General features: G+C 52.4%; 1 long non-coding RNA gene across 1 annotated transcript in view; it reads right to left on the reverse strand.

Moving 5' to 3' along the window:
* Window positions 1–201: 201 nt before the first annotated feature.
* LOC147662934 (uncharacterized) overlaps window positions 202–27,817 on the reverse strand; it is a 119,612-nt gene continuing 91,996 nt past the window's right edge. The window contains exons 2-3 of the long non-coding RNA XR_015305464.1: window positions 593–674; window positions 202–330 (exon numbers count right to left, since the gene is read on the reverse strand). This is a non-coding gene — a long non-coding RNA (uncharacterized LOC147662934). The remainder of the gene's footprint in view (window positions 331–592; window positions 675–27,817) is intronic.

Below are 27,817 nucleotides of genomic sequence, written 5' to 3' on the forward strand. Positions count from 1 at the left end.
ACACTTTAAGAACAACAGACGCCATGGAGCCACTGAACATGCGTGCAGGACACCCAAGAGGGCCACAACACCCACCACCACCAAACCCCGGACCCCCCTTCCCCGGCAACCCCCCCCGGCCAAAGACATGCCACATCAACTACACTGAATCATGTACCAAATAATCTGCATGATGTTGCACAATCACATCTGGTGACATGCATGTGTCGTCACGATAATGAGCATCACACCTTCACCTTCGAAGCAACAAATGAAAATGTAATAAAATGAACACAGAACAGAAATGAAGACACATGGCGGCTCCCCTCGGGGTATTCCGTAGGTCACAGCCTGCAAGACAAAAACTATGATGAGAAGGTGTGTCCTGCGCACATCAAAGGACAGAGAGAGCAAAGGAGAGAGAGAGAAAGTGAGGGAGAGAGATAGACGGACAGAGGGGGAAAGAGAGATAGATGGGCCGAGAGGGGGAGAGAGCGATAGACGGACACAGAGGTGGAGAGAGAGATAGACGGACAGAGAGGGGGAGATAGATATCGAGAAAAGAAGAGAGGGAGAGAGTTCCGACACTGGGCACCTAGGCCACACTGCTCACCTGCTGCCACTGGCGTCTCTCCAACCACGTGCCAGTATGTAGTGCAGTTCACCAGGTCCCACATCTGAGACAGACCCGTCATCTGTAACAGAGTACAGATACATGAATAGCACAGTACATACAATTGCACACATCATCGCCTGTCTGCTCTGCGCACCCAGGCAGCTGCACCCCAGCCCCTCCCGCCGCCCAGCGGTGCATGCCCCTCCCCTGCACACCAAGGCAGCTGCACCCAAGCCCCGCCCGCCACCCAGCTGTGCATGCCCGCCCCTGTGCACCCAAACCTCACTGCTCATCTTCCGCCCTTGGCCTGTAGCAATGAGGGCCCACCACGGGCCACGGCAAGCCTCAAGCCCGGGTCCCGCGGACATGGCACCCTCCACATCATGCAGCCCCGCTCCCCAGGCCACCAGGTCTCAAGTTTGGTGCTGGGTCTTGATTTATCCATGGCAGAGGACATACCAGTGCACCCGGCCTCATCGCAGTCCGGACCGCCGGGACGGGGCATCATTACAGACTGGACAACGGCTCAGCACTACGGTGCCCCTACCTCAATGCACCCAAAGACACCGTCCTGTGTCAGTGCGCCTGTGCCGTCCGCAGTGCATCCAGTGCCACCAAGTCTGTGCCCCGCAAGTCATGGACCCTCTATGATTGGGTATCGTGGTGCGGATGCCATCATGTCACCTCCGGGCCTGTGGAATGTTATATCACAGGCCGCTGGGCCCCCATGCCTACATGCACACGGATCACGTGCGTCTGGCCCTTTTTATTGGCAGGGTCACATGTGCTGTGACGTGTGTGCTGGATAGGTGTGGTGTGGGCGTATATCAGCCGTGAGGTAGTGGCTGTGGCATGCTGACAACTAGATCTGTGACCAGCAGATCCCTACAGGGAAGACCTGGGACATGTAGCGTTGTCATCCCCCCCTGTGATCGTAAGCGGAGTGGACTAGCCTGGTGTATGCCAGTCCAGCGTAAGGGTTTGAACAATGACCCCGGGGCTCTGGGCATTGTTCTGTACTGGGCTGGACAAGGAAGTAACAAATGCGTGTGTCGCTGTTGCTGCTTTGGCGCCACCCGGACAACGTTCAGCAATGTGTCGCCCTGTGACCCAAGTCGAACGACACGAGCCACATGGACGTAAGAGGAAATCACTGACCCTAAATTCATCAATACTACCACACTTAAAATACAAAAGACACAACACATCTGTGTGATTCGGAATGTTTAATGCACATTCAGTGGAGCGTTGCATCTGGAGCAGTACAGGGCCATGCAAACCCCACTTTAAAATGTTGGCCCGTGGAGGGCCATCCAGAGTCCTTCAGGGAATGACAAGCCCAAAGGAAGAGGAAGAGTTCAGTACGCAGTCTGATAGCTGTTTCATTGGGGATCATACAGAAAATGGCAGTCCATTAAGAGGTCCAAGGTGAGTGTCGCAGAGTGCATCGGGGGACAGTGGAAGGTGAAGATGCTGAGGACAGAACCAAGCTGAAACCAGCCGTGGAGGAGATGAATGCTAGAGTTTCCTCCGTACCAGTAAGGCGGTTTCATCCACATCTTCGTCCTCTGCTGTCTCATGTGCCTCACGTGTGGGTGGTGTTGGCCTTTCACCAGCACTGTGTGGCAGTGACACCTCAGGGGCCGGAGGTGGAATGTCTGCCGCACTTTGTGGTATAGACACTTCAGGGGGCGGAGATGTGGATATAGTGGTAGCAGCAGCATGCATCAGCATGCATCAGCGCCAGGCCTGGTGGCAGCAATACCAAGTCATTATGGAATCCAGCTGCCTCTCGCTGGTGTGCAGCCGTGGCAGCCGCTCTTTCCGCATTGGCCCACCCCATTGGCCCACTCCATAAGCCTCCGCATGAGTCCCAACTCCCGGGCGAGCTTGCTGGAGCCACTCTGACTAGACAGTCGTTCTTGTCTCTGAGTCAGGACTCTGGCGATGTTAGCCATAGTTCATTGGAGTGCATGGAGCGGACTGTGGGTGTCCTTTAGGGACTGTGAGTGGTCCCTGAAGGGACCTAGACACCCACGTATGGCATCTAGTTTTTCTGCCATGCTGTCGAAGCCCACCTGCACCTGTTCAGCCATCTGCTCCTCGCATCCCAACACACGGTGTTGGAAGGTCTTGTGTTCTTCGTAGGGGTCCTGGGAGGCAGCCGTGGTGGTGGGTGCTGCCTGGGGTGTGGTCTGTGCAGATGTGGGGTGTCCCCGTTGCAGCTGGGCTACCCCGCTCCTGGAGGTGGGCTGCGGAGACTGTTAATGAACTCTTGCAGGGCGACGGAGTCGAAGCTATGGTGGACCTCTTAGTCATCAGAGAAGAGAGGTACGGGCTGCTCTGCAAGAGGTGTTGACTGTTCCTCTGTAATGTGAAGGGGAGATGTAGTTTGACAATGTGTTCACATGTGTGTTGACAGATTGTACATGTTCACATACAGACTGCATGACTGTGTACATCGTGGCTGTTTTGGAGGGGCTGCCTATTTGCTGCGGGAAAGTGGACATTTCGATAACATCAAGGATGTGCGTTTGAACTTGTGCATTGTCTAACCACAATTCCCTGCAATGCCACTTGTGATTGGCCAATGTCTACACCCAGTGTGCGCCAGTTGTTTCCTGTAATCTGTTGTGGGCCTGTTGCGGTTTGTGCCACTTTGTTGTCAGTGGTGATGTGCTCTGCATGTTATGTGTGTGTGCTGCATTGGGCGGCGGGGCCCTACTGCTGTTTTGCTGCTCCTTTTCCCTTTCATGCGGTATGCCTTTGACTTCTGTGCTTGTGCAGTACTGACATGTAGCATACTTAGGTACATTGTTCTCTTGGTGGGATTTGGGGTCTGGGGCATGGTTTGTCCGCAGATGTGCTCAGCTCAATTGTGCATGTGTGCCATTGTGCCCATCTCCCCCGTCCCCCCAGTCCCTCATCGTTACTCACCCTGGTGCTGTTGTGTCTGGTCCTGTTGAGCAGTGTCCAGGCCCCCGACTCCAGCCACTGTCTCCCCACTGATGACTGTGGACACCTTTTGCTTTATGCCGTCTAGCTCCTCCTGTGACGCAGGCGTTTCACCTACAGTCTGCATTGCTGCCTTCCGGTTGTTGGTGAGTCTCAGCTTTGTTTTGCACTTGACTTCATTCCAGCGCCTCTAGACCTCTTCTATTGTCCTCTTCAGCAGTCCGACTGCATTCACCTTGTCCACGATGGACTGCAATAGTCCATTTTTTGTTGCCAATGACACAGTGGAGGTGACTAACAGTAGTTGATGGTGTTCGACCACCTCCGGTATCAGGATCCTATTTTCCTGCGGACTGAAGCGCTTCTTTCTACTCTTCTTCTCCTTGGCCTTCCCTGACCCTGATGTCCCAGGCAGGTACTCCGCTGGGCTTTTGGGGTCTGGTTCTCTTCCGTACTTGCTCTGTCAACATCCATTGTGCTTGGCTGTTTGGCATTGGTTTGTCAATTTTTTTCTACTTTTATGGTGATTGTTCCCGCCTGACATGTGTGAATTGCAGGCCTGTAGCTGGTTTTTGCCGATTTATGTATCGCGATAGGCCTCATCGCAGCTTTTTTTGCGTTCGCATTTTTGTGGCGTGGTGTTGATTTAATCGCGGTCAGTTGACGAGTTATCTGGTAACTATCGCATGGTACCGCCGTGTTGTGAATACCTGGTTAAGATGTTGTAAAATTGCCGCGATGGACTGCGATGTTGTAGGTTGCGTTAAGTAACTTTTGCGATGGTTATCACACGTTCTTGAGAATATACCCCTGAGTCTCTTACTGACCTACTCAATATATGACAGAACCCCGCATACATTTCCATGCATGGCTTTACTCCGCAGTCACTACCCTTACTGCGACATAACCATGTGTTCCTTTACTACGCCAAGTCGTTACGACTTGCCTTGGGGGGGAGCGGCGCTGGACTAAAATAAAATTACTATTCCAATTCAGTCAGTGTATCAATAGGGAAAGTATTGGACTTAAAATCCAACATGCCCCCTAAAGCAAGTTGTTGTGACGACTTGTGTGGTAAAGGAACGCATGGTAAAATCACAGTTGGGGTAGCGACTGCAGAGTAAAGCCAGGTTGTGGTTCTGCCTGCGGAGAAAAGAATGTTTCCCTGACTTATTGCATGGTCATGTGAAGGATACTTCTATTAATAGGTTACAACTTGTCCTGAGCAGTAAAAAGAGTGTAGAGAGGTACTGGGATGATTTTTCGATCTCTTTTCGATGGCTTCAGGTTTGACAGCTGTCTATGTCCATGACACAGATACAGAGAATAGCTTACCACTATAACGCAATACTTATCAAATGTCTGATGCTAGTCCAAGAATGCATGATGGTAGAGGTTGCTAAGATGTTGCACTTCTGGTGACGAAGTGTTCCCGTAGTTATTTGGCCAGCCCAGTGGTGTTGTTTATCAAGCAAGGATCCACAGACTTGCACCTCTGTGTGGACTAAAGGGCCCTCAATTAGGTCACTCGGAGGGTTTCACACCATTTTCAGGGATGAATAGCTTATGGGTTGGCTGGGGGCTACTCACCAACTTGGGGATCAGATGATCAATGGTTACCTAAGTCTTTTGGATGATAAGTTCCAGTCTGTGTTTGAGTAGGATGTCCCCACCAGGCAGATCTAAGTGAGAGGTTTTGTTTTTAGGAGTGAGTAGCTACTAGCAAAACTTAATAAATAACTTGTTGGACCATATCAGCACCACCGATACCGCAAACATTAAAGAAACAGCCCAAATGGTAATATGGACTGTGGAGCGTGAAAAACATTTAAAGACATTCAGGGGAATATTTACAAGTCCCTATCACCACAGAACCGTCACTTTTAGTGACGTTCCTGTGGCGATTTGTGCTTCGCCTTATTTACAAGGCAGCGTTAAGCCACTTAAGGAGGACACCTTTCACTCTATACTTGGTGTGAAAGGGGTGGGCAATGGGTGTTACAGTGGGCATTCCACCGCAACACCGATTGATTTTGAGACTGCCCCATATTGACAAGGGTGGCGTAAACACGGGGCAGCGCCAAAATTAAGATCAGGGAAAACCTGGTCCCAAACAGGCGCAATGTTTAATTTCTCCTAGTTTTTGCTGTCTCCATGAGTGCTGCGTTGTGCAGCACACATAGAAACAGCAAAAGGCCATCGATTATTTATGTGCAGGAAGGTGTCCCTTCCTACACAAACAATCAAAAAAATTATGTTTTTTTGATAATCAATCTTATTGATTTTAAATCAACACATATGCAGCAATAAAACACAGCCAGCTTTTTGCCCAGTGAGCAGCATAAACCAGTGACCGATAAAACCGGGGGGAGTAATGCCCCCACATACAAGAGTCCCACTAGGAATAGCAAGCGACCCGGTCCATAACCATGTCCATATGGGGGGGGAGGAGCCAAGATGGCGATCGGGACGGACGCGTAGGCTCCCGGCTCCGTGAACCTCTGAGCCCCGCACGACTATCCTGCACATCATCCTGGCATTGCTCTACATTCTGTGTTGGGGAATGAGCACTGAAACCGATAGCGCGATCCCGAGATCCCTGCCGGCCCCAAAACCGGAGAAATCTGCGACGGCAGTCAGCGGCCCTAAAGACTCTGGAACCGGGACGTAGGCTGCAGAACATGGCCGGGTGACGAGGCAACAACAGCGGCCATCTGTACTGGGGCGGAGTCGATCTACTGGTGCGCAGTGATCATCGGTCAGATTTTTGCCGCAGACGTCCTAATTGACAAGCAACGCGGCAGTGTAGCACCCCCCGAAGCGCTGGCCTGGTGGACACATTATATGCATGCGGAATACATATGGTAGCTGCTCCGACGCTGCTTAAGATTCGGCCCGGTTATCGCGGGCCGCTCCCGAATTTTCGGCTGGCGCTAATCGGGGCGAGGATGACCGCTGCAGGAGATCTCTCCTTGGGAGTCTGCCTTCATTGTCTTCACGAATCGAATAGTGGTCGCATCGAGCTGGATCCGCTTCTGACCGACTCCCAGTCCCCATTTGCGATGGAAACGCCAGAGTGCCGCCTGGATGAGGTGGAGACTGCCATCCTGGCTACCGAGGTACAGCAAGGGGGGGGGGGAGTATGTACAGTCAAGTGGCGCAGCGATATGGGAGAAAAGGGCTACGCTGTCCTGCGGCGACAACCTTGCTGCTATTGGTGACTTTCGATCTGCCTGGGAACACAGCTCCCGTGAGCTGGGGAGGAAGCTGGATGGTGTTACGCTCCTGCTGGGGCACTTACGGTCGGACGGCCCCCTGGTGCACAAGGATCTGCCCCAAACTGTTTCCGAAGGGGATGCCGTGGCCGCCCTTCTTTCCGGAGGGGTACGTGTGATATTGGACTGTGCGGTGAATTATGGACAGCTATCCGTGGGTCTGGACTATTCTGATGGTCCCCCTTTACAGCAGATGATTGCGGCTTCGTACTCTGCACCGCTACTGACGCCCCATGCCTGGTCACAGCGACGGCTGGCTCCTGTGCCTGCTTCTTCCGTCCTTGTCCTCGCGTTCCCGATGTGGACTACGTGTACTGGGACTGTCTTAGGGAAGATGGCCGTATGTTCTGATGACTTTGTTGGTGGCCAGCGACGTCCATCTTGTATGTCCATGTTGCTCTCCGGCCTTGCTTGGACACTTTGTTTCTTTCTACCGGCTGATATGAGAATCAATCGGCAGACATGCCTCATGGGACTCGAAAGGACTGGCCAAGGATAAGATGTATCCCTTAAATGTTGACATCTAGGTGGCTGGCGGGGGTGGGGGCGCGCGTTATTTTGATACGCTTAATTGTGCAGTATTTTGATAATCCTCCCCATTACTGATTGGCTTGATTGATTGCTGTTGTGGACTATAGGTCTTGGGGAGGAGTGTTTTTTGCGGGAGGGGGTGGCCGGGAGCCCGTACAGCTGGCCCTCCTCCAGTTTTATAAAAAAATCTTTTCCTTCTCTTTTCTGTGACTAAATTTCGGGTATTCTTCGTGGGCGACAAGCACGCTGCTAGGGGGGGGGGTAGGCCGTAGCCTCTGCAGGGGTGCAGGGTGGGGGGTTGGGAGGTTTTTTTTTTCGTTTTTGGCCTTTTTCAGTTTCTATGGGCCCTTTTTTGTCTCTTCTCTTTTCCTTTTCTTTGTCTTCTTTATCTTCCTTTCCTTTTTGGGTCAGCATGCCGGTTAGATATTGCGCCTTTTGCCATTTTTGCTTTTTGTGCTTTTTGTACTTATTATTACGGTAACTTTACGTTCATGGGGTGGGCCATGACTGGTGCGAAATGTGATTATGTGTTTTTTCATCCTGATAAGTATACTTCAGCACCGATACCTCGATTATGATTACTTGTTCTGTTGATATTCTGTTGCGGGCATTGCTCACTCCCTGTCCTCGGTTGATTGTACTGCATCTGATCCTTTTTATTTTCATAATATTAAAATTAACCATATCGAATCCTGTAACGCAATGGTCACGTTAAACTGAAGTACTGGAAAAACTGTCGTATTTCGTACTGGGGGGGACTGCTGAGTTGCTTTTTTGCTGACGGATGTGCTAATAGTCGCTTTCGATGCCGGCCAGGTTGGTTGTAGGCCCGTATATGTATGCTATTGATGCACAATAAAGGTTTTCAAAAACCTAAAAAAAAAAAAAAAACCATGTCCGTATGGAAGCCTCAAGAAGTTCAGTCTTCTACCAGCCAACCCATTTACCAACACACCCTCCGAAACTTTTTAGGGCAGCATACATTGGGCGCTCCTGCGCTGCACACCAATCTACCCCTCTGCGCCACCGTGTCATGGAAGGGACCAACGGATCCAACCAAAGGGCTGCAATACCTTGTTTAGCGTCCATCAGAGCCGTGGTGAGACAAAGCTTCTCTGCCCTGTTCCTGTCCAAACCATCCGTAACACCCAAGAGTATGGTCATCGGGTTCAGCGGGACCTCCCAGCCCAGAACCACAGTAAATTCTGCAGTCACTAGCTCCCAGTAATCGGTAATAGCGGGACAGAGCCATACCAAGTGATAAAAATCTGCCTGGTTGCAGTGACAGCAGGGACAAGAAGCATCAGGCTGGAGCCAAGAGCGATGAAGGCGCAGTGGCGTGAGGTAGGCCGTGTGTAACTAGTATATTTGAACTAATCAGAGCCGCACTGAAGTTTTAACTATTTTAGGGGCCATCAGCGCATCCCTCCAATCAGCGTCATCTAAAGGACCAATCCAACCTTCCCACTGATCCCGGAGAGAGGAGAGGGAATTGGGGGTGTTATTTGTGAGGGAACGTTAAAAGCGGGAAATCTCCCCTTTCCCCACATTGCCATTCATAACCTGTGCTTCAGGCGGGCTATATCGGGCAAGGAGGTCCCATCCGAGATGTGCATATGGAGTGCATGGCGCAGCTGAAGATAGGGGTAGAACAGAGATGCGTGGAGGGAGAACCGGGTCTGCAGGTCTGAGAATTTGAAAACGTCGCTTCCGCTCCAGACATCCCACAGCTGAGAAAATCCGATGAGGTCCCAGGCTCTAAAACCAGAAAGAGTGGCAACGTCTTTGAGCTGTGTTCAGCACCACAAGGGGGTATATTGGGTTAATCTGCCTGACCAGCAGGTGTGGCGCAGGGTGGCACACCAGGCCAAAAACACCTCACGAGTGACTTCAGGCAGAGTGTGGGGGATAGAAGTTTCGTAGGGCATTCCTTGAATACCGGAGAAACCCAGGGCGTGCAATTCGGGCCTGTAGTCAGATCCGCTCAGCCACCATTGAACCAATCATGGACTGTAAGAAGCCTGGTCGCCAGATAATAGAGATGCAGGTACGTCATCACTAACCCCCCCATCAAAGGGCGGAATCCTACATTAATTGAGGGCCAGTGTCGGCCTCTGACCCCCCCCCCCCCCACACACAGGAATTTAGTGGCCAAACCATCCATCTCTCGGAACCAGGACGGCAAGAAGGCGAGAGGTGTGTTTTGGAGCATATAGAGGAAACAGGGCAGGACCATCATCTTAAAAAGAGCGATCCTGCCCCTAAGGTTCAGTGGCAGCGTCTGCCATCGAAGGAGATCAGCGCAAACCTGTTTCACCAGAGGGCTGACGTTGAAAGACCAGGCGAGATCAGAAACGAGCGTCACCCAGATACCCAAGTACTTGAATGACTGCCGCCGAAGAGGGATCGAAGACTGCCAATCAAAACACTCTCTTGACAGATGAAGGGGGAGCAGAACCGACTTGGCCGCGTTCAATCTGAGACCAGAAACATGCTCAAAGAGGTGTAGGGCTCAGAGACATCGAGGCCCCGAGCGGGCTGGGTCCGACAGAATGATCAGGACATCATCGGCATAGAGAGCAATCTTGTTGTTAGCCATACCAGGCTATTCCACCCCGTGAGTAGCGGGTCTGTGCGATTGAGGGAGGCAAAGGGCTCCATCTCTAACGCGAAAAGGAGGGGCGAGAGGGGGCAACCTTGCCTCGAGCTTCTCCCAATGGGGATGGGGCGTGAAAGGGTTCCGTTAACCATCACCCGGGCCCGCAGCTTGCAGTAAAGGGTCTTGACCAGATTACGAAAGGGGGCCCCAAAGCCCATCTCCGACAACACTGCCTCCAGATACCGCCAGTCCATGGAATCAAATGCTTTCTCGAAATCCACGAGGAGCAGAGAGAGATAGGTAGTCAGTGCCCTGGTGTGCCAGGGCAGTGCCTGGTACCCCAGGCTGGCCATCTGGACCAATGTGCTCAGGCGAGGGCGTAAGCACTGTACTAAAACTGAAGCAAATATTTTGAGCTCCAAGTTGATGAGGGAAATAGAGCAGTAATTAGAGCAGTGGGCAGAGGGGGGCTGAGACTTCGGAATCACCACAATGGTGGCCAGATCAGTTTCAGGACGAAAGGAGCCGCGGTCCACCGCCTCAATGTACAGCACCAGTAGATGGGGGGGATCACCGTGTCCTGGTAAGATGCGTAGAATCCTGTGGGAGGCCATCTGGTCCCGGCGTCTTGCCCGCCGCCATGCAGCATTACTTTCTTCTGGAGTAATCGGGAGATCAAGGCCCTCCGCTTCAGCGTCAGTGAGCCGCGGGAGGGGGAATCTTTCACTTTGGAGGAGCTACGAAAGTGCAAGGTCCAGAGGTTCGACAGAGTACAAAGAGGCATAGTATGAGGCAAAACATTGGGCCACCGCCGTAGGGGTCTGATGGGTCTCCCCATGGGAATCCATCACCTCAGGAATAATCCGGTGTGAGGAGATGGGACCGAGTAAGACGAAGACTCACCCCTCTCTGCTGCATTGTGTCCGAACGCCAACAAAGGAACCAAAGAGTTAATAAAAACCCCTTCCTCCGCTCCACAGGAAACAGAGGAGAAGAATAGGAAACCTGACGAATGGCAAGGAGGAACCAGCCGGATAAGGCGGGACAACCAACCTTAAGGGAGGCGACGCTGGAGGGAGAGGGGCTCAGCAGTAGGAGGAACCCGGAAGACACCACGGAGCTCGAGACGACGGATCAACTGTGGAAGAAGGAGCCCCGGGCAGAGCCAGAAGAAGAGGAAACTATGGGTGGAATCGAGGCCAAAGGGGAGGACGCAGAGAGCTGGTCCGAGGACTGGTGGACACCCCCGGAGGATGCTGAGAAGCCGCCGTAACTAGTTGCGGCAGACGCGGTGAGTGGTCGTATATGGGAGGGAGGGGTGGAAGGGAACGCCGGGGTGGGAAGTAACCCGGGGCATCCCCCTTTTTCGACCTACCCTGATGCCTGCATGGTCACACCATCCCCGCACTGACTTCCTCGTGTCACTTCATATTGTCATCCCCGCACTTACGTCCTCATGCTTGTGTCACCTCGTATTTACAGACTGCCTCAAATCCGTTTTTTCTTATGTAGCGAGTGAGGGGACCCGAGACAGCTGTAGTCAAAGAAAGGAAAGATGTCCCATAACTCAGCCACCCTTGCGCTCTAGAAAAGAAGCCTAAGCAGGCGATATTGCCCCAATAAAAGGAGGATTCAAGAACCAGTTGTTTTTTAGTTATTTTTCCCTTTATTTTTGGTTTGTGCACTTCGGGTGTGGTGACTGTAAAATCTTGTAAAAAGACCATACAGCTCACTGACCGCTCTTTCCTTCTCTTTGAGCCTTCCGGGATGGCTAACTCCAGACTTGACTCAGGCGGACGAAGAGGAGAGCGATCACTGGAAAAGCTAACCCCGATCTCAGCCACCTGACCATCTGTGCTGCAAAAATCCCACCATCACTGGATCATCTATACTGTGGACATCTACAGCCTTAAAATATCTTGTAAAACATTTTTATAAAAACCCACCATTCAACTAACACTCCGGCCTCCTAGTTTCCATTTCCGGCCCTCCCTCCGACATCTGGTGTCAGAAGTGGGATCTACGGAAATGGAGGCCACACTGCAAAGAATGTCGGACAGTCAAGAGAAGCTAGGGCGCATTATGGAGAAGTTCCTGGTGGTAGATGAAGAGGACAGGGAAAAGCTCCATCAGACCCTAACCCAACAAAGTCAAAGTCAGGAGACTGTGATAGGGAAACTGGCTGATACTCTGGGCCAACAATGGGGACATACCACCCTACCTTCTGTGGTACTGCAAAAATACGTGGATGGAGAAGATCCGGATTTTTTCTTTTCAAATTTCGAGCGTATGGCTAGAGCAGCAGGATGGGCTGGGGAAAAATTGGGCCACTACCTGGGACCTCTCGTTTCAAGAAATATGTAAGCAGCATATCAAGCAGCCAATCGGCTGGGTCTCACTCCATATGATGAAACAAAGAAGACCATATTAGAGAGACTAGGGATAGATGAAGAGACATATTGTATGCATCTACGGCAACTGAAAGAAGGGCCTCAAGAAACGCCCAGAGCCCTATCCTTCAGGGTGAAAGATATGGCAGACCGCTGGCTTAAACTGTTAAGTTCAACCAAGGAAGAAATCATGGAGCGGATATATTTAGAACAATATTTAACCTCTTTGCATCCACCCATACAGAAATGGGTGCGACAACATACCAAGCTTAACATGGAAAGAGTGGTAGAGATAGCTAGCGCCTTTAGCCGGGCTTTTGAAGTACAAAAAGGAGTAACATACCGGAAACCCTCATCAGGAAACACCACCACCAAAGGCAGCTGACCCCCGGTCATTAGAAAACCTGAGACAGTTTCCTTAGTACCCGGGCCCCTGACAACCCCCGTGCGACCAACCCCCGTAGGACCCCAATGTTTTAATTGTGGAGGGTTTGGACATACAGCCCGTATTTGCCCGCAGAAGGAAGAGCCCATGGAGGTTGGGTTAACCAGGTCCTTCTACTGCACCAAGGAGGGACAACACCTTCCCTTTCATAAAGTAGTGAAGGTAAATGGGGAAGACCGGCCCACCCTAATTGATACGGGTTGCTTACACAGTGTTATGAGGCCTCAAACCATGCCTAGGGGTAATCCTCAGACTAGGGGTATGGTAAACATCCAATGTGTTCATGGCAATAGCAGACAGTACCCTACAACTGATGTACAAGTACAACACGAGCCAACAATATGACCCGTTCCCTTACATGTAGGACTTATCGCACAAGTTACTTACCTTCGGTAACGATATATCTGTAAGAAACAGTAGTTAGTATTAGATTCCTTACCTTAGAATTTCCTCAGGCGTCAGACTGGATCCAGAAACGTTTGCGTAGCAGTACCCTTGCGCGTTGGTAGGCGTCGTCTGCGGCTCTGCGTCCGTCGCCGGCATGGCGTTGCCGGAGTACTTAGTCGCCGCCCTCACGCGCTGATGTCAGTTCTTATACACAGCTTTTTAGCGCCAGAAACGCAGAGCCATGATAAAAACCAACACTGGTGCCATGAAACTAGGGCCCTGAAAGGGGATGACCTTAACCCTAGATATCGGTTCGGAGAACGGGGAGGATGGGTGGGGCGGTAAGGAATCGAATACTAACTACTGTTTCTTACAGATATATCGTTACCGAAGGTAAGCAACTTGTGCATCTGAAAGTAACAGGTTAGTATTAGATTCCTTACCTTAGAATAGATACCCCAGCAATACCAACCCCGGTGGTGGGTCTGCAAACCGATAATCACACCAGAAAGTCCTGGAGGACGGAACGGCCAAAGAAGCCATCCCTCCGGACTTGGCTGTCCAGGCAGTAGTGTCTTGCGAACGTGTGCAGCGAGGCCCACGTAGCTGCCTGACAGATGTCCTGCAAGGGGACTCCCCGGCCCAGGGCAGTAGCCGCCGTGGCCCGAGTGGAATGGGCCCTCAGCCTAACAGGAGGCTCCTTCTTAGCCAAAGAGTAGCATTCCTTGATACACAAGACGACCCAACCTGAGATGGTCCGTTTGTGCACCGCCCGTCCCTTCTTAGCGCCCACGTAACCAACAAAGAGTTGGTCATCCACCCGGAACTGGGGTGTGCAATCCAGATAGAATGAGAGCGCACGTTTTGGGTCCAGACGGTGGAGCCGCTCTTCCTCTTTAGAGGGATGCGGAGGCGGAAAGAAGGTGGGCATGGTGATGGACTACCCGATGTGGAAGGCTGTGACCACCTTGGACAGGAAAGAGGGTCTTGTCCGCAACACAACCTTGTCCGGATGGACAGAAAGGAAAGGAGGCTTGGATGAAAGAGCCTGGAGCTCACTCACTCTCCTGGCAGAGGTGATGGCAACCAGGAAAGCAGTCTTAAGGGTAAGAAGACGTAGAGGACTGTTATGAAGTGGCTCGAAGGGAGCGCACATCAGATAGGTCAGTACAAGGTTCAAGTCCCACTGAGGCATCACGAAAGGAACAGGGGGGATCATATGAGGGATGCTCTTCAAGAACCTATTTACAATCGGGGACTTGAACAAAGAAGGCTGATCAGGTAGCATTAGGAAGGCGGAAAGGGCAGAAAGGTAGCCCCTGATAGTGCCCAGAGCAGAGCCCTGCTGGGCAAGAGAAAGAAGTAAGAGGAGAACCTCAGAAAGGGGGCAGAGAGTGGATCCGCAGCCTTTGCTGTGCACCATGTCACAAATCTGTTCCACCTGCAGGCGTATACCGACTTTGTGGAGGGACGCCTGGCTGCCAGAATCACATTACAAACTGCAGGAGGCAAGTCAAATGGCCTCAACTGTCGCCGCTCAATCTCCAAGCATGGAGGTGGAGACTGGACAGGTTCAGGTGAAGGACTGTCCCCTGCTCCTGCGACAGAAGGTCCTCCTGAAGAGGCAGACGAATCGGGGGAACGACTGACATACTGAGTAGCTCGGGATACCAGTAACTTCGTGCCCAGTTCGGAGCCACAAGAATAACTTGGGCACGGTTGCGCTTGATCTTCTTCAGTACTCTGGGCAGAAGTGGTATAGGCGGAAAGGCGTACAACAGACCGCAACTCCACTCGCGACGAAAAGCGCCTCCGAGCGAGTGCCGCCTTGGAAATTCCAACGCGCAGAACTGATGACATTGTGCGTTCTCTTCGGTGGCGAATAGATCTAACCAAGGCTCTCCCCACTGCAGAAAGAGGCCTTGCGCCACGTCAGAGTTCAGACGCCATTCGTGATCCATCATGCACAGTCGGCTGAGTTTGTCCGCTCTGGCGTTCAGAGAACCTGCCAGGTGTTTAACCACCAGGGTCAAGCCCTGATGTTCCAGCCTCTGCCAGAGGCGCAGAGCCTCCTGGCATAGGGTCCACGGCACCACCCCGCCCTGTTTGTTGCAGTACCACATGGCAGTGGTGTTGTCCGTGAACACCTGCACTACACTCCCCCGGACAGAGGGGAGGAATGCCTTCAGTGCAAGACAAATCGCCTGCAGCTCCAGAAGGTTGATGTGGAGCCGGGACTCCGCCGGAGACCAGAGGCCTCTGATCTCCGCCTCTCCCATGTGGCCCCCCAACCTCGGAGGGACGCATCCAAAACAACTACGTGCTCCGGATGGGGTAGGGAGAGGGATCTGCCACTGAAGCAATCGCGGTCCGTGAGCCACCACTGCAGCTATCTCGCAGTGCCCTCCGAGATAAGGACATGGTCGGACAGGTTGCCCTGATGCTGGGCCCACTGAAACTTCAGGTCCCAGTGCAGAGCCCGCATCTGCCACCGGGCGTGATGCATCAGAAGGATGCAGGAGGCCATCAGTCCCAGAAGCCGCAGCGTCAACCTGACCGAGATCCTGGATAAAGGCTGAAAGATCGGAATCAGAGCCTGAATATCCCGAACCCGCAGTTCGGGAGGATAAACCCGAAACTGTGCCGAGTCGAGAACCGCTTCGATGAAGAGGAGCTTCTGAGAGGGACACAGGTGTGACTTAGGCACATTGATGGAAAACCCCAGCTGGTGCAGGAGGTCGGGCGTCGTCTGTAGGTGGCTGACGACTGTCTGGGGCGAGCCCGCCTTCCACAACCAGTTGTCGAGGTAGAGGAAGACTGAAACCCCTAACATGCGCAGATGAGCTGCAACCACCCCATCACCTGCGTGAACACCCGTGGGGCGCGGGTAAGGCCGAAGGGTAGCACAGTAAACTGAAAGTGCTCGTGGCCTACCGTGAACCGCAGGTAGCGCCGGTGGGCCGGCAGTACGGGGATGTGGAAATAAGCGTCCTGCAAGTCCAACGCTACCATCCAGTCTCCCGGGTCCAGGGCAGCTAAGACCTGAGATAGTGTCAGCATCTTGAACTTCTCCTTCCGGAGGAAGCCGTTGACGTTCCGCAGGTCCAAGATAGGGCGTAGGCCCCCTTTGCCCTTCTTGGGTACCAGAAATTAGTGGGAGTAACAACCACACCCTACTTCTGGCCCAGGAACGCCCTCGATGGCCCCCTTGGCCAAGAGGGCCATAACTTCCTCTTGTAGAAGTTTCAAGTGATCCCCCGAAACGCGGTGGTACTGCGGTGGTATGGCTGGAGGGGTCGCCTTGAAGGGGAGGGAGTAGCCCCTTCGGACGATTTGCAGCAGCCACCTGTCCAATGTGACGGTGCGCCAGTGGAGGTGGTGATGGCGAACCCTGCCCCCCACTGGCGTCACATGGGCCTGAAAGCTCGGACTAGGAGGGCGTTGAGGCGGATGCCGCAGGGGTAGGTGTGGACTGGCCTCGCCGTTGTCCCCGACCGCCACCACGGCGGTTTCCACGTCCGCCCCCGCACTGGATGGTAGTCTGCGGCCCGTGACTGGCAGGACGTGTTAGGGCACCCCTTGCTTGGCCATGAAAGGAGTGAAAGGCAGCCGATTGCTGGAGCGGGGCCGGGAGGCCCAAGGACTTGGCCGTAGCCCTTGAGTCCTTAAAGCGCTCAAGCGCATGGTCTGACTTGTCGCCAAAGAGGTGACGGACATCAAACGGCATGTCCATAAGGGTGTTCTGGACATCAGCCGAAAAGTTGGCGGACCTCAACCAGGCGTGGCGACGAATCACCACTGTTGTTGCCATTGCTCTGCCCAGTGAGTCTGTGGTATCCAGCCCACACCGGATGGAATACAGTGCCGCATCTCGACCCTCTGCAAGGGCTTGGGCGAGTTTAGCCCGGACCTCCTCCAGACATTGTGGCAGCACATCCGCGACCATGACCCACAGAGAGTGGGTGTAACGGCCCAAGAGGCATGCGGTGTTGACTGACCGCAACCCCAAACTCAGGGAGGAGAATATCTTTTTACCGTATTGCTCATACCTCTTGGATTCCCGATCGGGGGGAGCCGTTGAGAATGCGGTCTGGGAGTTAGAGGTCTGGATGAACAGGCTCGTGGGGTGGGTGGACAGGAAGCAAGTTCAGACATTTATAAAGCGCACTACTCACCCGGAGGGTCTCAAGGCGCTTGGAGGAGGGGTTCATTATTTGTCGAATAGCCAGGTTTTGAGTTCTTTTCTGAAGGAGATGTGGTTTTGAGTAAGGCGGAGGTGAGTGGGGAGTGAGTTCCAGGTCTTGGCAGCCAGGAAGGAGAAGGATCTGCCACCCATGGTGGTTTTTCGGATGCGTGGGACTGCGGCGAGGGCTTGATTGGACGATCTTAGTTGGCGGGTGGGTGTGTAGAAGGACAGTCGAGTGTTGAGGCAATCGGGTCCTAGATTGTAGAGGGCCTTGTGTGCGTGGGTAAGGAGACGGAATGTAATTCTCTTGTTGACGGGAAGCCAGTGGAGGTCTTTTAGGTGTTCGGTGAGGTGATCTTGGCAAGGGATGTCCAGTATGAGTCTCGCTGATGCGTTTTGGATGCGTTGGAGTTTTTTTCTGTAGTTTTGCTGTGATTCCGGCGTATAGTGTGTTACCATAGTCCAGTCGGCTCGTGACCAATGCGTGGGTGACGGTCTTTCTTGTCTCGAGGGGGATTCAGCGGAAGATCTTTTTGAGAATGCGAAGTACGTTGAAGCAGGAGGATGAGACTGCGTTGACTTATCTGGACATCGAGAGAGAGGAGTCTAAGATGAAGCCAAGGTTACGTGCGTGGTCGGTGGGTGTGGGTGCTGTGCCCAGAGCAGAAGGCCACCAGGTGTCGTCCCAGGCGGAGGGGGAAGATCCTAGGATGAGCACCTCCGTTTTGTCTGAATTGAGTTTTAGGCGGCTATGTTTCATCCATTCGGCTACTTCTTTCATGCCTTCGTGAAGATTGGTTTTGGCGGAGTTGGGGTCTTTGGTGAGGGAAAGGATTAGCTGGGTGTCGTCGGCGTAAGAGATGATGTTGAGGTTGTGTTGACGCATGATGGATGCGAGTGGGCTCATGTACACATTGAAGAGGGTGGGACTGAGTGATGATCCTTGTGGTACTCCACAGATGACTTCGGTGGCCTCTGAGTTGAATGGGGGAAGTCGGACTCTTTGAGTTCTCCCAGCGAGGAATGAGCTGATCCAGTCCAAGGCTTTTCCTTGTATTCCGATGTTGCTGAGGCGATGGATAAGGGTGCTGTGGCAGACTGCGTCGAAAGCGGCGGAGAGGTCGAGAAGGATGAGGGCCACTGTTTCTCCGTTATCCAGTAGTGTTCCGATGTCGTCTGTTGCTGCAATGAGGGCGGTTTCGGTGCTGTGTTTGGCTCGGAATCCGGATTGAGATGGATCGAGGGAGTTGTTGGATTCAAGGAAGGCGGCGAGCTGGCTGTTGGCGGCCTTCTCAATGACTTTGGCGGGGAACGGAAGGAGGGATATGGGTCGGTAGTTTTTAAGTTCGGAGGGGTCAGCTGTGGGTTTTTTCAGGAGGGCGCTGAGTTCGACGTGTTTCCAGCTTTCAGGAAGGGTGGCCGAGTTGAACGAGCAGTTGATGACATCACGAAGATGGGGTGCGATGATGGAGTCAGCTTTGTTGTAGATGTGGTGGGGGCAGGGGTCGGTTGGCGAGCCAGAGTGGATTGAGTTCATTAGGCGAATGGTGTCTTCAGTGGTGATTGGGTGTCAGGCGCTGAGGGTGTTGGTTGGCGCAGTAGGATCTGAGGAGGGTGGGGGGGTTGAACGTTGGGAGTGTTCTCGAAGCTGTTGTGAATGTCGGCAATTTAGTTGTAGAAGAAGGAGAATAACGCATCGCAGAGGTCTTGGGAAGGAGTGATGTCGTTAGATGCTGCGGTGGGGTTGGTGAATTCTTTGACGATGTTGAAAAGTTCTTTGCTGTTGTGGGCGTTGTTGTCGAGACGATCCTTGAATGCTGATTTCTTGGTAGATCGAATCAGTTGGTGGTGTTTGCGGGTGACTGCTTTGAGGGTGGCCATGTTGACGGAGGTTGGGTTTTTTCTCCATGTCTTCTCCAGGGTGCGGCAAAGTTTTTTGGAATTTTTAAGGTCATCATTGAACCAGGGAGCCTTTTTGTTGCTTGGTTTGATCTGGTGCGTTTTCAGGGGTGCTAATTCGTCAGCACTGTGGGTGATCCATTGCTTGAGATTGATGTCCGCTTGGTTTGGGTCCAGAGATAGAGTGGGAGGGTTATGGTTGAGTGATGTGAGGAGTTGTTTGGGGGAGATTTTGTTCCAGTTTCTCAGAGGAATCGGTTGGGGGTGGTTTTGGGTCAGGGTGGTATTGTAGCTGAAGTGAACACAGCTATGGTCCGTCCAGTGGAGAGTTGTGGTGCGATCGAAGGAAATGTGCCTGCTGGAGGTGAAGATGGGGTCAAGCGTGTGTCCGGCTACATGTGTGGGGGTGTCAACAAGTTGTTTGAGTCCAAGATTGGCCAGGTTATCCAGAAGGGTGGAGGTGTTGCTGTCGTGTTTGTTTTCAAGGTGGTAGTTGAGGTCTCCTAGTAGAATGTAGTTCTCGGAGGCGAGGGCATGGGGGCTGACGAAGTCAGTGATGTCATCGCTGAATTGAGTGCGGGTTCCTGGAGGTCTGTAGATGAGGGTGCCTCTAAGTGTGGTCCTGGGGTCGGTGTGGATCTGAAAGTGGAGATGTTCGGCGGTTGCGAGATTATCGTCGGCGCTGGTCGTGATTTTGATGGTGTTTCTATGGATGATGGCGATGCCTCCTCCTGTTTGTTTGGTGCGGTCTTTGCGGATGATCTTGTAAGCGTCCGGTATGGCTATGGCGATGTCGGGTGCTGATGATGTGTTCATCCAAGTTTCTGTAATGAAGGCGATGTCCGGTGACGCAGTGTCGAGTAGGTCCCAGAGTTCAGTTGCGTGTCTGTGGACCGAGCGGGTGTTCAGCAGGATGCACTTCAGGTGGTTAGGATCGGAGCTGTGTTTGGAGGGGGAGTGTTTGGTGAGGGTCCTGAGGCAGTTGAACTTGCAGGAGAGGCAGGCGAATGGGCCGTGGGTACGTCCAGGGGTGGCTTCGCAGCATTGTGGTGTGCGTCCGGGGTTGAGGGCGAGGAGAGTTGCTGCATCATATGTGACTCTAGTGGGCTGGGTACGGCGGGGAACAGGGGGTCTGGCGCTGGGCGCGGTCCAGTCGCGGACGGGCGTAGACAGGCTTACCTTTGGCGCACCTTCGGCGCGCATGGGGCGCGACCGCTGCGCGTGAACGCTGCGCGTTATTGCTACTGTCATATATGGGTAGTGGGAGGGGAGGGGGGAGGCAGGCTCAGCTGGGAGGCGGGAGCGTGTTGGAGGGACGGGCTTGGACGTCACAACAAAAAATGGCTGCAACAATAACAACTTTACGCAGGGAGAGGTTGGGGCGAGCAGTGGAGCGCTATTACTAATAATTATTTTACAAATAAACTTGATGAGTGGTGGACGCTATGAAGGGTCACAAAGCAGCGCTATGAACAGAGCACGTGAGAAGCACAAAGCGGCGCTACGATTTTGAACACGATGAAATGCAATTACAAAGCAGCGCTAAGGTCAGATCACGCTTAAAGCACAATGCGGCGCAATGATTTAGTTGCAGGATGAAAGCACAGATCACAAGCAGCGTTGGGATAGTGCTATGATACCCAGGAGGACTGGGGGGAGCAACCGCTTCTGCACTGGTCAGGACGGTCACAGCTCTCTGAGGGGGTGGGGTCGACCTATTCTATCAGTGGGAGGCAGGCTCAGCTGGGAGGCGGGAGTGTGTTGGAGGGACGGGCTTGGACGTCAAACAAGAAAATGGCTGCAACAATAACAACTTTACGCAGGGAGAGGTTGGGGCGAGCAGTGGAGCGCTATTACTAATAATTATTTTACAAATAAACTTGATGAGTGGTGGACGCTATGAAGGGTCACAAAGCAGCGCTATGAACAGAGCACGTGAGAAGCACAAAGCGACGCTACGATTTTGAACACAATGAAATGCAATTACAAAGCAGAGCTAAGGTCAGATCACGCTTAAAGCACAATGCGGCGCAATGATTTAGTTGCAGGATGAAAGCACAGAGCACAAGCAGCGTTGGGATAGCGCTACGATACCCAGGAGGACTGGGGGGAGCAACCGCTTCTGCACTGGTCAGGACGGTCACAGCTCTCTGAGGGGGTGGGGTCGACCTATTCTATCAGTGGGAGGCAGGCTCAGCTGGGAGGCGGGAGCGTGTTGGAGGGACGGGCTTAGACGTCACAACAAGAAAATGGCTGCAACAATAACAACTTTACGCAGGGAGAGGTTGGGGCGAGCAGTGGAGCGCTATTACTAATAATTATTTCACAAATAAACTTGATGAGTGGTGGACGCTATGAAGGGTCACAAAGCAGCGCTAAGAACAGAGCACGTGAGAAGCACAAAGCGGCGCTACGATTTTGAACACAATGAAATGCAATTACAAAGCAGCGCTAAGGTCAGATCACGCTTAAAGCACAATGCGGCGCAATGATTTAGTTGCAGGATGAAAGCACAGAGCACAAGCAGCGTTGGGATAGCGCTACGATACCCAGGAGGACTGGGGGGAGCAACCGCTTCTGCACTGGTCAGGACGGTCACAGCTCTCTGAGGGGGTGGGGTCGACCTTTTCTATCAGTGGGAGGCAGGCTCAGCTGGGAGGCGGGAGCGTGTTGGAGGGACGGGCTTGGACGTCACAACAAGAAAATGGCTGCAACAATAACAACTTTACGCAGGGAGAGGTTGGGGCGAGCAGTGGAGCGCTATTACTAATAATTATTTCACAAATAAACTTGATGAGTGGTGGACGCTATGAAGGGTCACAAAGCAGCGCTAAGAACAGAGCACGTGAGAAGCACAAAGCGGCGCTACGATTTTGAACACAATGAAATGCAATTACAAAGCAGCGCTAAGGTCAGATCACGCTTAAAGCACAATGCGGCGCAATGATTTAGTTGCAGGATGAAAGCACAGAGCACAAGCAGCGTTGGGATAGCGCTACGATACCCAGGAGGACTGGGGGGAGCAACCGCTTCTGCACTGGTCAGGACGGTCACAGCTCTCTGAGGGGGTGGGGTCGACCTTTTCTATCAGTGGGAGGCAGGCTCAGCTGGGAGGCGGGAGCGTGTTGGAGGGACGGGCTTGGACGTCACAACAAGAAAATGGCTGCAACAATAACAACTTTACACAGGGAGAGGTTGGGGCGAGCAGTGGAGCGCTATTACTAATAATTATTTTACAAATAAACTTGATGAGTGGTGGACGCTATGAAGGGTCACAAAGCAGCGCTATGAACAGAGCACGTGAGAAGCACAAAGCGGCGCTACGATTTTGAACACAATGAAATGCATTTACAAAGCAGAGCTAAGGTCAGATCACGCTTAAAGCACAATGCGGCGCAATGATTTAGTTGCAGGATGAAAGCACAGAGCACAAGCAGCGTTGGGATAGCGCTACGATACCCAGGAGGACTGGGGGGAGCAACCGCTTCTGCACTGGTCAGGACTGTCACAGCTCTCTGAGGGGGTGGGGTCGACCTATTCTATCAGTGGGAGGCAGGCTCAGCTGGGAGGCGGGAGCTTGTTGGAGGGACGGGCTTGGACGTCACAACAAGAAAATGGCTGCAACAATAACAACTTTACGCAGGGAGAGGTTGGGGCGAGCAGTGGAGCGCTATTACTAATAATTATTTTACAAATAAACTTGATGAGTGGTGGACGCTATGAAGGGTCACAAAGCAGCGCTATGAACAGAGCACGTGAGAAGCACAAAGCGGCGCTACGATTTTGAACACAATGAAATGCAATTACAAAGCAGCGCTAAGGTCAGATCACGCTTAAAGCACAATGCGGCGCAATGATTTAGTTGCAGGATGAAAGCACAGAGCACAAGCAGCGTTGGGATAGCGCTACGATACCCAGGAGGACTGGGGGGAGCAACCTCTTCTGCACTGGTCAGGACGGTCACAGCTCTCTGAGGGGGTGGGGTCGGCCTATTCTATCAGTGGGAGGCAGGCTCAGCTGGGAGGCGGGAGCGTGTTGGAGGGACGGGCTTGGACGTCACAACAAGAAAATGGCTGCAACAATAACAACTTTACGCAGGGAGAGGTTGGGGCGAGCAGTGGAGCGCTATTACTAATAATTATTTTACAAATAAACTTGATGAGTGGTGGACGCTATGAAGGGTCACAAAGCAGCGCTATGAACAGAGCACGTGAGAAGCACAAAGCGGCGCTGCGATTTTGAACACAATGAAATGCATTTACAAAGCAGAGCTACGGTCAGATCACGCTTAAAGCACAATGCGGCGCAATGATTTAGTTGCAGGATGAAAGCACAGAGCACAAGCAGCGTTGGGATAGCGCTACGATACCCAGGAGGACTGGGGGGAGCAACCGCTTCTGCACTGGTCAGGACGGTCACCCGGAGCCGGGCGGTGGCATCTGGCCGCGTTCCTATCTACAGGCTGACCTGTAGCGGGCTTGGACCCAGAAGAACGTCAGACAAGGCCACATTAAACGGCAGCAGAGGCTCAGCCGAGCTTGCCTGCGGTTTAAGGACCTCAGTGAGGAGGTTAGTCCTCACGGCCGCGACCGGGAGCTCAAGGCCCAAAGCTTTGGCAGCCCGCGTCAGCACCACACTATAGGCAGCCCCATCCTCCGTAGCCACGGTAGGAGGGGGACAAAACCAGTGTCTGGGAAGGTGTCCAGACCTCTGGTCTCCCCAAGCACACCTGTCTAGTCCTGATAAGACTGGCAGTCATGTGCCAGAGGGTCCTCAGACCCCTCCCAATCCTCCTCTCCACCCATCTCCTGAAACTCAGGGCCAAAGGATGGGGCTGGATCATAGAAGTAGAAATCTCCTAACGGCGTCGAGAGCGGCGCGGGTCCGGCGCGGGGCCCGAATCGAGGGTGGGATCGGGGACGGCGTCGCCCGGAGGCGACACCCTGGGGGTCGACACCGGCGAGGTCGTAAGGTCGACCAGCGACGACCTGGATCCGGATCCAGCGGGGACCTGCGGCGCTGGGACCGAAGCACCCGACGGCGACGGGGCCGAAGCACCCGACAGGACCCCCAGTCGGGGCCGCGGGGCCCGAAGGCGCCGCGGAACCCGACGGAGAAGAGAGCGACCTCATGGCCATGAGGAAGCGTTCGATCTCCTCTGGCGACGCCCATGACTCCAGCGGAGCCACGTAGACGGTGTCACCCGAACCCCCGGCCGCATTGCGCGAGCGTCGGGGGAGTCGGAAGAGCGATGACGCCTCTTCGACTTCTTGTGCCCCTTACCTGAGGACTTCGAGCCCGAAGACCGGTGACGACTCCCGGAGCTATGATGGCTCCAAGCCCGCGACCGGTCCCTCGACCTCCTTCCGGACCGGGACCTCGAGCAGCGCGGGCCGACTGCCGGAGCTCGAGCCGCTTGCGGGACCGCTCCCGTCTAGCTTTTGACGTCAGGGCTCGGCAGTCGGTGCAGGCCTTGTCGAGGTCCAGACAGTGAAGGCACCAGCAATGGGGGTCGGTAACCGACATCAGTCGGTCGCAGTCGGAGCAGGGTTTGAACCCGGGCATCCCTACTGGCACCGTTTGAGTCAAAAGACTTCGAAAAAGTATCAAAAAGGATCGAAAAAGTTTAGTCACAAAAATTGACTAAGGGTACCACTTTTTCCGGATCGGCGCTTGCTGGCGCGGAAAAAAGAAGAACGGACGTCAGCGCGCGAGGGGGGCATCTAAGTACTCTGGCGACGTCATCCCGGCGCCAACGACGCCGACGACGGACCCGCAGACGACGCCTACCGACGCGCAAGGGTACTGCTACGCAAAAGTTTCCGGATCCAGTCTGACGCCTGGGGATATTCTAAGGTAAGGAATCCAATACTAACCTGTTTCTTTCAGATGCTAAATTACCTGAACCATTTATATTAGGAAGGGACTATCCCTACATGGAACAGCTTTTGTGTAATGAAACAGAAGAGTGGATAAGGACAGCCCCATTTGCCAAAGAGCAGGTTCTTGATTCTTTCCATGGGAATTAAAGAAAAAGTAACAAACAAAAGAAGCGAGATTAAAGGATCTGGACCCAAGTAGCCTTGACCCAGCCAAAAGAAGGATCCATGTGGCAGTATGATCCAGGATTTCACGCTGCAGAAAGGGAAGACTCCACTCTAAAGGAGGCTTGGAAACAAGCTAAGGAAGAGGAAGACCCTGACCAAGTAGGTGCTTACTTCTTTATCAAGAGGGGTTTGCTATATAGAAAAGGGGGGGAGGGACTACCATTCCCAATTACTTGTGCCCCAAAACTATAGAGAGAAGGTGCTTTTCTTAGTGCATAATCACCTACTAGGGGGACATTTTGGCAGCGAGAAAACAGAGAAGGAAGTTCTCAAGAAATTCTACTGGCCTGGAATCTATCACCAAATCCGCCGGTATTGTAGGGAATGTTCTCTCTGTCAGAGGAATAGCCGAAGTCTTCCCCCAAAAGCTCCCCTTCGGCCTTTGCCCATCATTGAAGAACCTTTCACCCGGGTGGGAATGGACATCATTGGGCCCCTTCTTCCTTTAGGAGTGGCTGCAGGTATGTGTTGGTTTTAGTTGATTATGCCACCCGGTTTCCCAAAGCGGTAGCCCTGAGTCAACCAAAAGCAACACAGACAGCAAAAGCCATGGTGTCCATCTTCTCTAGGGTAGGATTTCCTAGAGAAATCATAACCGATCAAGGTACTCCTTTTGTTTCTAACTTAATGAAACAAATCTGTCAACAACTCAACATCAAACAAATAAATACATCTGCCTACCATCCTCAACAGATGGATTGGTAGAGAGATATCTCCTACGCTTAAAACAACCTTAAAAAAACCTGCTTGTTTTAGAAACCAGAAATTGGGAGATGTTACCGTTGGCCCTATTTGCCATCCAATGTAAACCCTAAAAAAGTACGGGATACTCCCCATTTGAGTTGTTATATGGGAAACCCCCACGTACCCTATTAGAAATGGCAAAGGAGGAATGGGAAGAAGAGCCGGGAGGCAAACCTCTACCAGAATATGTATTGAATCTTGAGACTCACTTGCAAGAATTGCGTAGCATAGTTCGGTCCCATTTAGAACAAGCTCAGACATCCCAAAAGACACAGTATGACAAAAGAGCAAGGATGCGTACCTTTGATGTTGGTGATTATGTTCTGCTGATGTCGGCTTCTTCAGATCACAAAATGTTAGGTCAGTGGCAGGGACCTTTCCGAGTGGTAGAGAAAATAACACTGGTGACCTATCGCTTGGAATTAGATCCAAAAAGACCACCTTATACACAAATATACCACGTTAATTTGTTAAAAAACATGGGAAGGGTCCATTCCTACATTGGTTGGATTGATAGATCAGAATGAAACATTGTATAGTACCAGTATTGACCCTGACCTCTCAGCCCCTAAGAGAGACGAATTGTGCGCCAGTTTACAACCTCCACAGGAGGTGTTTTCCCTTATGCCCGGAAAAACGAACGTCTCCGACCATCAGATTAATACCATCCCCGGAAAAAGGGTGAAACTACGACCCTATCGTATCTCAGAGGCTAGGCGAGAGGCAGTAAAAGGGAAAGTAGAATAGATGCTCCACATGGGGAATCATAGAACCATCTTCTAGCGAGTGGAATTCTCTGATTGTTCTAGTGCCGAAACAGGATGGGTCTATCCGGTTTTGTATAGACTCCAGAGAGGTGATGAGATGATAGAGAGAATTGGGAAGGCCCGTTATATAAGCACTCTCTACCTCTGTAAAGGATATTGGAAAGTACCCTTGCCTAAACAAGGCAGAGAGAAAACTGCCTTTTCTACTCTCGAAGGGCTGTTCCATTTTACTGTCCTAACCTTTGGGTTACATGGGGCCCCTGCTATGTTTCAGCGAGCAATTAATACAGTTCTGAAGCCCTGTGCTGCATTCGCACCTGCCTGTATAGATGAAATTGTCATACATAGTGACGACACGTGGAAACAACATCTACAACATTTGGAAACAGTAGTTCAAACACTGGGTGAAAAGGGTCTTACAATAAACCCCTCCAAAAGTAAATTGGCCGCAAAATCCATTAAATACTTGGGATATTTGTTGGGAGAAGGCCTGATCAAACCCCAGGAGGAAAAAGTAGAAGCTATCACTAACATTCCCCTTCCGAAAACCAAGAGGGATTTAAGAGCATTCTTAGGTGTCCTCGGTTACTACCAAAGGTTCATCCCTAATTTCTCCCAGATAGCCAACCCTTTAACAAATCTCACGAAAGAAGTTAAAGCAGAAAAAGAACTAAGCCATCCTTCTCTGGAAGCATTACACGCTTTCACCCAGTTAAAGCAAGCCATAACAACTAAACATGTTCTGCTCAGCCCAGATTACAACCAGCCTTTCATATTGCAGACAGACGCCTCGGAAAATGGACTACGGGCAGTACTATCACAGCGTGATTCCCAAGGACAAGAAAGACCAGCCCTATATATAAGTTAAAAACTGTTTAGTTATTACCTAGAGGGAAGGGAGTTCATCCTATTCACAGATCATGCTCCATTAGATTGG

The sequence above is a fragment of the Lissotriton vulgaris genome, unplaced genomic scaffold (assembly GCF_964263255.1).
Source record: "Lissotriton vulgaris unplaced genomic scaffold, aLisVul1.2 SCAFFOLD_801, whole genome shotgun sequence".
Lineage (NCBI taxonomy): Eukaryota > Metazoa > Chordata > Amphibia > Caudata > Salamandridae > Lissotriton > Lissotriton vulgaris.